The sequence below is a fragment of the Lissotriton vulgaris genome, chromosome 8 (genome assembly GCF_964263255.1).
Source record: "Lissotriton vulgaris chromosome 8, aLisVul1.2, whole genome shotgun sequence".
Taxonomy (NCBI): Eukaryota; Metazoa; Chordata; class Amphibia; order Caudata; family Salamandridae; genus Lissotriton; species Lissotriton vulgaris.
Window position 1 is genome coordinate 171,642,844 of NC_141696.1, and position 12,327 is coordinate 171,655,170.

A 12,327-nucleotide genomic window follows, 5' to 3' on the forward strand; every position below is an offset into this window, starting at 1 on the left:
ACTCCACACCACCCTGGGTTAGACACTGGCTATATGCAAATCAGCTCTGACCCTGTGCCTCATGGGAACAGTCCAGTCCCAACTACCAAGCCATGTCTTTCCCAGACCGGAATCAAGCATCCAAGGACCGGTTTCTGGCTATCAGCCTTCATCAGCCTGGATAGCTTGACTCCAGTGGTGTGGAGAGCCTGGGACTCACGTCTGAGTATACCCAGCACACTCGGGGTGAAAATTGCAAAAAACACAGTTGATGGACAGAATGTAGAACAATGTCATACATTCACCCCAGTACAAGGATCTGGGCCTAAATCCATCGTTTTTTTGCACTCCACACCACCCTGGGTTAGACACTGGCTATATGCAAATCAGCTCTGACCCTGTGCCTCATGGGAACAGTCCAGTCCGAACTACCAAGCCATGTCTTTCCCAGACCGGAATCAAGCATCCAAGGACCGGTTTCTGGCTATCAGCCTTCATCAGCCTGGATAGCTTGACTCCAGTGGTGTGGAGAGCCTGGGACTCACGTCTGAGTATACTCAGCACACTCGGGGTGAAAATGGCAAAAAACACAGTTGATGGACAGAATGTAGAACAATGTCATACATTCACCCCAGTACAAGGATCTGAGCCTAAATCCATCGTTTTTTTGCACTCCACACCACCCTGGGTTAGACACTGGCTATATGCAAATCAGCTCTGACCCTGTGCCTCATGGGAACAGTCCAGTCCGAACTACCAAGCCATGTCTTTCCCAGACCGGAATCAAGCATCCAAGGACCGGTTTCTGGCTATCAGCCTTCATCAGCCTGGATAGCTTGACTCCAGTGGTGTGGAGAGCCTGGGACTCACGTCTGAGTATACCCAGCACACTCGGGGGGAAAATTGCAAAAAACACAGTTGATGGACAGAATGTAGAACAATGTCATACATTCACCCCAGTACAAGGATCTGGGGCTAAATCCATCGTTTTTTTGCACTCCACACCACCCTGGGTTAGACACTGGCTATATGCAAATCAGCTCTGACCCTGTGCCTCATGGGAACAGTCCAGTCCGAACTACCAAGCCATGTCTTTCCCAGACCGGAATCAAGCATCCAAGGACCGGTTTCTGGCTATCAGCCTTCATCAGCCTGGATAGCTTGACTCCAGTGGTGTGGAGAGCCTGGGACTCACGTCTGAGTATACCCAGCACACTCGGGGTGAAAATTGCAAAAAACACAGTTGATGGACAGAATGTAGAACAATGTCATACATTCACCCCAGTACAAGGATCTGGGCCTAAATCCATCGTTTTTTTGCACTCCACACCACCCTGGGTTAGACACTGGCTATATGCAAATCAGCTCTGACCCTGTGCCTCATGGGAACAGTCCAGTCCGAACTACCAAGCCATGTCTTTCCCAGACCGGAATCAAGCATCCAAGGACCGGTTTCTGGCTATCAGCCTTCATCAGCCTGGATAGCTTGACTCCAGTGGTGTGGAGAGCCTGGGACTCACGTCTGAGTATACCCAGCACACTCGGGGTGAAAATTGCAAAAAACACAGTTGATGGACAGAATGTAGAACAATGTCATACATTCACCCCAGTACAAGGATCTGGGCCTAAATCCATAGTTTTTTTGCACTCCACACCACCCTGGGTTAGACACTGGCTATATGCAAATCAGCTCTGACCCTGTGCCTCATGGGAACAGTCCAGTCCGAACTACCAAGCCATGTCTTTCCCAGACCGGAATCAAGCATCCAAGGACCGGTTTCTGGCTATCAGCCTTCATCAGCCTGGATAGCTTGACTCCAGTGGTGTGGAGAGCCTGGGACTCACGTCTGAGTATACCCAGCACACTCGGGGTGAAAATTGCAAAAAACAATTTTTTTTAATTTTCTCCCTGAGTGTACTGGGGTAGCTCAGACGTGGGTCCCAGAGCCTCCACACCACTGGAGTCATGCTATCCAGGCTGATGAAGGCTGATAGCCAGAAACCGGTCCTTGGATGCTTGATTCCGGTCTGGGAAAGATATGGTTGTGTAGTTCGGACTGGACTGTTCCCATGAGGCACAGGGTCAGAGCTGATTTGCATATAGCCAGTATCTAACCCAGGGTGGTGTGGAGTGCAAAAAACAATGGATTTAGGCCCAGATCCTTGTACTGGGGTGAATGTAAGACATTGATCTACATTCTGTCCATCAAATTGTTTTTTGTAATTTTCTCCCTGAGTGTACTGGGGTAGCTCAGACGTGGGTCCCAGAGCCTCCACACCACTGGAGTCATGCTATCCAGGCTGATGAAGGCTGATAGCCAGAAACCGGTCCTTGGATGCTTGATTCCGGTCTGGGAAAGATATGGTTGTGTAGTTCGGACTGGACTGTTCCCATGAGGCACAGGGTCAGAGCTGATTTGCATATAGCCAGTATCTAACCCAGGGTGGTGTGGAGTGCAAAAAATGATGGATTTAGGCCCAGATCCTTGTACTGGGGTGAATGTAAGACATTGATCTACATTCTGTCCATCAAATTGTTTTTTGTAATTTTCTCCCTGAGTGTACTGGGGTAGCTCAGACGTGGGTCCCAGAGCCTCCACACCACTGGAGTCATGCTATCCAGGCTGATGAAGGCTGATAGCCAGAAACCGGTCCTTGGATGCTTGATTCCGGTCTGGGAAAGATATAGTTGTGTAGTTCGGACTGGACTGTTCCCATGAGGCACAGGGTCAGAGTTGATTTGCATATAGCCAGTATCTAACCCAGGGTGGTGTGGAGTGCAAAAAACGATGGATTTAGGCCCAGATCCTTGTACTGGGGTGAATGTAAGACATTGATCTACATTCTGTCCATCAAATTGTTTTTTGTAATTTTCTCCCTGAGTGTACTGGGGTAGCTCAGACGTGAGTCCCAGAGCCTCCACACCACTGGAGACATGCTATCCAGGCTGATGAAGGCTGATAGCCAGAAACCGGTCCTTGGATGCTTGATTCCGGTCTGGGAAAGATATGGTTGTGTAGTTCGGACTGGACTGTTCCCATGAGGCACAGGGTCAGAGCTGATTTGCATATAGCCAGTATCTAACCCAGGGTGGTGTGGAGTGCAAAAAACGATGGGTTTAGGCCCAGATCCTTGTACTGGGGTGAATGTAAGACATTGATCTACATTCTGTCCATCAAATTGTTTTTTGTAATTTTCTCCCTGAGTGTACTGGGGTAGCTCAGACGTGGGTCCCAGAGCCTCCACACCACTGGAGTCATGCTATCCAGGCTGATGAAGGCTGTTAGCCAGAAACCGGTCCTTGGATGCTTGATTCCGGTCTGGGAAAGATATGGTTGTGCAGTTCGGACTGGACTGTTCCCATGAGGCACAGGGTCAGAGCTGATTTGCATATAGCCAGTATCTAACCCAGGGTGGTGTGGAGTGCAAAAAACGATGGATTTAGGCCCAGATCCTTGTACTGGGGTGAATGTAAGAGATTGATCTACATTCTGTCTATCAAATTGTTTTTTGTAATTTTCTCCCAATGTTGTATGAAGCCGTTTCTCTAGGCTATCAACTATCTTACAGAATCGTATAGGCAAAAGAGGAGGTGGACTAGCTGTGAAATTCAAGCAAGCAATAAATCTCACTAAAGCTGAGGACTTCTCCATACAAGGTTGTGAGGCCCTCCTCAACAGATGCAACCCTACTCCATCTTTCTCCTGTAACTTCCTTCTCCTCCACTTGGCAATGCAACATTCCCAGACACATTTCTAGACACAGTTTCAAATCTGATAACATTACACTCCAACCTATGCATTCTGGTGGACCTCAATATTTGGTTTGACAAACCCAATATGTTATATCCAAAAAATATCATCTCTGGCCTAGACACACTGAACCTACATTAGATTGTCCACAAACCCACACACATCGCTGGGCACATCCTAGATGTCATTTTTGCAAATACATAACTAGTTACCTTTCAAACAATGACTTCAGTCACGTGGTCAGACAACCATTTCCTAGCTTTCCAACATAAAACACCACAAAGCAACATGCCTTAAACCACCTTATATTCATCCACCTATCGACCGTGGGACAAACTCAATTTTGAACACATAGAAAAACAACTAACATTCAACACAGATCTAGACAGGGACAAACTGGAAAATCATTACATAACCAAAGCAGACACATTGGACTCATATTGAAAACAGAGGAAAACCCCCATCACCAACCCTTTCGAACAACCACTCCAAGAGTAGGCTAACCCAGCCTCTGCTTCCCTACAAACAAATATCACAAAGTTTATTTATGGATCTGGTCAAAGCAAGCAGGCCTGACGGCAGCTCTTCTGACCCTTGTCCACCACAAACCTTCAAGAACAATTTTCTAACTACCTCTGCAGCCACACTAGTAAGAAGAATCATCAATGTAAATGTTTTTGTACATGTTTGTATTTATATAGCGCCTTCTACCCAGAGGTCCAGTAGCGCTGTATTCATACCGCTGTGGAACCCTTCCCAGCTTTCCTGTGAGATGTCCACTCAGCGCTGCTGGGGCCGTTGTGGAGATTAAGCAAGCTATTGCCCAGAGTCACAGAGTGGGACCCATGATTAGACTAGGCACCGAGGCGAGAATTATCAGGTCCTGGGAGATTGAGTCCAAGAGCCGCCGAGGCGGGAATTGAACCCTGGTCCCGGGCCAGACCTCTGCATCAGGGTCTGTCGCTCTAACCATTGAGCCACGCTTCTCCACAATAATTCCTTAACTACCGGAATCTTTCCAGAAGACCGCAAAAAAGGCATACATACGCCCATTATTAAAGAAAACTAACTTGGACGCACTTGACCCTGACAACTACAGACCGATTACAAAGGGAACTTTCCTGGGCAAACTGATAGAAAGAGCAGCATTAGACTGAAGATGACTCCATACTCTTTGACTTCCAAACAGGATTCCATCCAGGAACAGACACAGAATCTGCCTCCATCTGGGATGACCTCAAGAACACCGTAAGGCACTACTTCTCTTGGACCTCTCAGCTGCCTTTGACACATCGATCATGACACTATTACAAAGACACTATGAAGCCAGTATAGAAGGGATTGCTCTCGACTGGATCACATCCTACCTTCAAAACAGAACACATGTCATCCAGTCTCCCCCTTTTGCATCCAAACAATACTTTACAAAAGCATGGGTCTCTCAAGGCTTAATCATCTCACCCCCACTTTTTAACATCTACATGAAGTCATTACCAGCAATGATCAATGAATTTCAGTTCACATGCTATAACTATGCAGATGGCACACAAATACTCCTGAAACTGGTACACCCGAAGACATTGGAAACTCTTACATTTGCACTCGTCTCAGAGCCGTTGATAAGCGGATGAAATGGAGCCATCTCAAATTGAATGCTTCCAAAACTGAAATATTCACATGTGGCGATTGGAAAAATGATGACCCACTCGCTGCCTTGCCTGACGATATGGAAACACAGACTAATGTATCTAAGGAAGTAAGATACCTCAGAGTTACCATGGACTCCAAGCTATCAATGAATGCCCAAGTGGGCAAACTAGCAAGATCAATCTTCATTGCTATTAAAACTCTGTGGCGCATCTTACCCCACCTGGGTTTTCCACACACAGTCCAGGCTACTATCTCCCTTCTACTACCTAAACTTGATTACGCCGCTGGCCTCTACCAAGGATCATCTTCATCAACTATTAAAAGACTTCAACAGATTCAGAAGTCTGCTGACAGACATCTCCTACATATAAAGCCACAAGCCCACATCTCCCCTTCCTTGAGAGCCCTACATTGGTTACCGGTTGGCAGAAGGTCCACCTTCAAGCTGCTTTGTATGGTTGTATGACAGAACAAAGCAGGGAAATACTCTGCATGCCTTTACCACGAGTGTTTTACCATGCATTTTCGTAAAAAGCATACGCTTTACAACGGATGCCTTTATCACACATTATATGGACATAGGGAAAATGTAATGCAGCAATTGCCCACTTGGGCGAATGGACTAAATAAAACTTGTATACCGAGGATTAAGGTTTATGACCAAATAATTGTTAGGCGCTGCGTGATCCTGCTAATGAGGTTAGCACTATGTGTTCAACAATATTTAGAGTATATATTTTCGAAATATATTTAATGCTATGCTGCCATTGGGTTTACTGCAATAGCATTGCACATAACATTTGTTTATTAACCTCATAGATGCTCGTAAACATCCCTCCCCAGTGCTGCGCTGTCCATTGGAACTAGTGCTGAATGGACGTCCAATGGTCGTGCGCAGCACTGGGGAGGTAGTTCTGCAGTCGGCCAACGCCCCGACGCAGCACTTAAGGGGTTAAGGTTCCCTTTACTTAGTTCATTATGAATTTCATTTTGAGAGTATGAATTTTATAAATATTCGCAGCTTGCATTTGAAAGTTATTTTGTATTGTATATTTAACCATGATAAGATGGCAGCCACTTGTTATGTATTCACTTAGTTCACATTGTCTGTTGTTTATGTTTACACTGCTGAAAAAAACTATATACAAAAAATGTGCAAAAAACGCCTGTCATCTAGCGTGAACAAGGCGTAAGCTGAAACGCATTGCTGTGTGGCTGAATAAACTTTGCTGCAACAAATCCCTAGTGTTGTCCGTAAATCTTCTGGATATTTAAAGGTTGTGGTCTTTAATAATACAGGGTTGCCGGTACCCTGCATACGGACCGCCCTGACTGACAGCGTCTCCACAACCAGAATCCTTGTGATATATTTATATATATAAACAATGTATATGTGGGGAGAGACCCAACCCACAGGACTAACCTTAAATGCGAGGTAAAGGCATGCGTTTTAAAGCATATGTGTTCTAAAAACATGCATGGTGAAAGCACAACGTGGTAAAAACCTCGATGTAAAGGCTGTTTCCCCTTTGTATCAACCACAAAGCAATACATGGAACTGGGCCACTTTTAATCAGAAATAAAACCACAAGTACATTCAACAAAGGAACCTCCACATAAGCTAAAAATCTGTGCTTAGCATAGTGTCCCGCCCCATTCGTATTTTTCTGCTTCTGTCATTGCATCCAGATATATGATACATAAAACAAGTAACATCATACCTGCAACAAGTCACCACTATTGGCTTTGTCAATGGTTGTTAGTTGAATAAGATAAATAAGCACCATCTATGGCTGGTATATAATATTGAAAAGGCTTCCACTTAAAGCCCCGTTGACACCACAACAATGTTGCTACTCCTGAGTTTGAAAAAGAGAAGTAAAATCCAAAGAGAATATGATTCTCTTTAAAGGATTTTCCTTCCCCTACAATGCTCACCTGGTATGACGTCATACCATAACTTCTCCACTAGTGAGAAGTGAGCAGCGTGAGCATGCACACAACGATGTGCCTGCTGTCACTGCAGTCCGGAAAAAAATGGACTGCCTGTGTCAGGGCAGAAAACAGAGCCCGATAGAGACCCGTTTCGAGCCCCCTTTAAAAAACTGCCGGTGCTCAGCACTGGTGAGACCCAGCCCACTTAAAGCCCTGCCCTCCTGCCCACCACATTTATTCTGCACACTTCTGCACTACAATTCCCAGCAGCCCTGGAGACAGAGCCTGATGGGTGCCAGATGGTCGCGCCTCCCGGCATCTTATAGCCCCACTGTGGGCCACGCGTAACAGGAAGTCGCTTGCCGCCTTCCCTACAGGGGGTTGTCATCCCTCCTGCTGCAGGTCCACACTGCGGAGCACCCGGACCACCTCCCACCTCCCACATTACTTCTGCACACTTAGTTATAATTGGATGCATCTTAACATTGACGATTGGGCCCAGATTTCCTGCTCCATTTTAAAGGCAACGCTGTATTTTTGGTAGGTGTGCATAAAGTTCTTTCTATTTCAGGCACCAGAGACACTGTGTTCTAGTTAAAAAATTATTTACCGTTGGCTTACTGTGTAAAGGTCATATAGTTGAAATAATTTCTTGGACGATGATTCTCAGTACCTGCATGGGATTGGGGCCAGAGGAGGTGGATACTCATTTGAAAGATATTGTGAAAGTTATGATGAAGGAAGAATCTAGCATTGTATTATCTTTGAAAATAAGGCTGACACCAAATACAGCTGGAACACTGGTTTTGATTGGCTCTAACTCTGTGGGGAACCTGTGGAATGTATTTCTTGGACTTAATCTCATGTTTTAACTGTGCAAGCTGATTTAGTTAGTTAGAGCTTTTGCCCCTGTCCACCTTCACATGCAAACGCTTTCTCTCTCTCTCTTGTGACCCAATGATCCTTACAATTGTGCTCATGGACTTACTTTCTAGAGTTTCTACAGCAAGTAAATTTTTCTTTTCTAGTTTGGAACCTTCATTGAATCCTACTTTCAATCCTATATTATTTACTGACACCTTCTGCTCTAAAACTTTCCTACTTACTCACAACCTTAGCTTAGCATTAGGGAGCTTCCCTTTATGGGGAAGGAATATTCTCTCATTGTACATATGGTGCTTTTAATACATTTTACTTGCATTTTCTGTTTTGAATTGACTGGATTATATTCATACATGCTGTATTCAGGTGACTATTTACTTATGCTTAATTAATTTGATTTTGAGATTCCAACTTTACTAATTTGTTAATAAATGATTCATGGTTCGAAAAAGTCTTCTTCTCTGTCATTCCTGTGGAGCAAATTCTGCTTCACCGTCATTGATATATTGCTGAATTTATGATTTTAGGCTCAGTTTGAGTTAAAAGTCTATGCCAGTGGACAGAGTAGAGATTCAAGTTTGTGCCAAAGTTTGTGCGTTGCAAACTCCATCCTTTTTTACATTTTTTATTGGGGTGTCAGAACACAGAAGAAAACAAGCATCATATCATAAACAGCAGACAAAAACAAAGACTGTGGCTGATACCCCAAGAGTTATCCCGATGTTTTCTACCCCCCCAGGTGGATCCATCTTCTAGCAAAATCAAAAAGCCCAAGAGAGAGGAATAACAAGAAAAGTATACATGGATATATCACAGCAACAAAATATTTCATACCCTACTGTTAAGCCAATTGGTCAGAGGCGGCCAGAGCTTCTCCCTTTTCTCTCTTGCCCGTCTACCCTTCCTCCTCACCACCGCTATCTCCCAATTATATATAGATGAAAATGTATTAAACCAAGCATATTCTGACGGGGTAACTACATCGAGCCATGCCGTGGCCAGGCATAAACCGCCATAGCAATAAACACCAATTGTTTATGACTTTCATCCATAGCTTGGTTGGAAATTCCCAGCATTATTGCCTGCGGGGTGAGTGTCACCATATAACCCAGTATAGCCCCCAGCATTTATTCAATTTCAGATAATATTTGGAAGAGGCCCGGACTCTAGCAAACATATGTGTGCTATCGGCAGCCACCACCCCACAACGAGGGCAGTGTATCCCGGTAATACCCCCATCTATGTATATGAGCGGGGGTCACATACAGATTACACCAGGTCTTAAAGCACTGTACTTGCAGACTTGCAGATATACAAGATGTTTGACTGAAAAACCGAGAGTCTTCACAATCCCCCTGCCCGGCCTGTAGCACTGTTTGCCATCTGTTGAAATGCTTAGTAAGATCATCCCCCATTTTGCCCATAATAGCTTTGTAGATAGCAGCGGATTGCGGTGGGTTAGCTTTGAGTAAATCAAAATGCAGGATTCGATTCCGGTTCTGGCATTTTTCCCAAAGAAATCACGAATTTGTAGGAATTAAAAAAAATCCTGATTCCTTATGCCAAATCTATCTTTAAGAGCATCAAAAGAAAGTAAGTCATTGCCAGTAAGAAAATCCCCTATACAATAAATCCCTCTATCCCCCCATCTACTAAAATAAACATAATAAAAAATGTCCGTGCATATGGCATTATTGTCGGCAAGAGGAGAGTACCTATTCAGTCGGCCAACCCCAAAATTTTTCCTTATTGTAGTCCAAACTTTGTAAATTCCTATCAGAACTTTAAACGTAACCCTCTTATAGTAAGCAAAATCAATCTGCCGCAATAAAAGGCCCCTGGCTTGAGCCCCGCAGATTAGTTAGAAAATAGAGATTTCAGAGTTGTCCGGATAATATCCGTTTATCAACTCGCCTAAATACTTCAAGGTAGTAGCCCAATAATAAGTCTGGAAATTGGGGACAGACCAGCCCCCCCGATCTCTGGGTAACATCATAAACCTTAATGCCCTTCTTGGGCGCTGCCCTGCCCAAGAAAAACATGAAACTGCCTGGTCAAATTTCTGGAACCATGACTTATTAAATTCCAGAGGTAATGCTCTAAAATAATACAATATTTTGGGGAAAAAATCATTTTAATAACGTTACTTCTGCCCATAAGCATCAGATAGAGATTGCTCATCCTCTTGGTATCAGATTTCATTTTGGCTAATAAAGGCGCAAGATTTAAATCTACTATAGCAGTAGGGATAGAGCTTATCTCAACCCCTAAATACCTTGCATTTGCAACAATCCTTTTATCGATGAGGTCCACTTTGTCATTAATGACTATTTGGGTTTTACTTTCATTCATGTGATAGCCGGAGACTTCACCAAATCGAGATGTTAACACACCTAACTCCTCCAGAGCCTGCTGTGGTGCCGACGTAACTATAGCTAAATCGTCAACATAGCCTAAGATTTTTACCTCTCCTCCTCGAGCGGAAACTGGTAATATTGCCTGGCTCTCATGTATTAGTCTGATTAGCGGGTTAATGTAGATTGCAAATAACAAGGGAGACCCTTGTCTAGTGCCCCGCCCTATATTGATCTTCCCCGATTGTGCACTCATCAGTTCTAGCTTGGCAATTGGGTCTTGATACATACTCTTAATGGCCCCAATAAAGTCATCCCCAATTCCATAATGCTTCATGGCAGCCCATAAACAGGACCAGTAGACCCTATCGAAAGCCTTTCGGCATCCAATAAAATTAAGGCCATAGGGTCTCCTGCCACCTTGGAATAATCAAAAAGAGTTATTACTCGGCCAATATGATCTATGGTTTCCCGCCCTGGGACAAGCAAACTCCATCCTTATATCTCACGCTACCACGGCCTCCCCGTGTTTCAGGGTGTGGAGGCAAGTAAGTGGGCACTTAGGTGTAAATATACACTCGGAAATGGTAAATAGCGCTAAACTTTACATTTACAAATGAGTGCTAGAATACATTTACATATCAGTAAATCTACATTTGTAAATTTACCATTTGACACTTTACAATTTTCTAACAAGACCCCATTCGTTGTTCTACTGCAGTTCCAAAACATTCACATGTCCAGTAGAAACATTTCTGTGAAGTTTGTGTATTTCAGAGGTCACCTTATGCTGGAATACAGAGCCACCAGAAAAGTTATGTACCAGAAATAATAGCCATCAATATTAGTCTGCAATTATAAATTACAAAGCACAAGAAGGCCTACAGTAAAATATTGCCTCTCAATTCTGGACCATGAAAATGAAACTGTTTTTCTTGAAATGTTAGTGTAAGACTAAGCAGACAAACTCTCGCAGTAGTTATTGATGACATAGCAGAGGGTTGTGGCCTTAGCCATTTCACGCTCCCTAACTAGAATTCCTAGATCAGATTGTGATAGGCTGATTTTGCACTTTAACTTGGCAAACATTGCCTCAAGAAATTGAGGTTTAACACCAGTGGGCGTGTTACTGAGGTATATTTTGGGGTGTAAGATTTTAGGGGTACCCCCGGGCCCACAATAGTTATTTTGGTACTGTCATTTGCAGAGCTGGCAGTATCAATTGGTGGTGCAAGGTGTAGTGACCAAGCGCCTTGAGACCCTCCGGGTAAGTAGTGCGCTCTATAAATGTCTTTGATTGATTGATTGATTGACCTCCTGAGAATGGTGCTGACGCTTACTATTTTACAAATTAAGCACTGGCACTGGTCAAGTTCAAGTGTAGGGAACCTGCATTTCAGCCACACATATGTCTCACCAGTCTCATCTTACAGTTATAGACTAGGAGGTTCACACCTGCGTCTGAACGTCATGAGACCTCAAGGGACAACATTCACTAATTCACCACCTCGTCACAATGACAAAGACTTCACACCCAGTCCAAAATCCAACATCACTGTTCTCAAATTTGTGCACTCACGTGTACTGACCCACATGTCAGATGTTTCACTTCAATATTTGGATTTAGCTGTGCATATGTTTAGGTGCTAATTCCATACATACAAAATTCAGAAAGACCTATGTGTTAATGCAGCTCACCACTCTCATAATGTGCTCCCCAGCTGACTGCTGCTGGAATACTTCCGCACTCAAAACACTGCAGCACATATTTTATC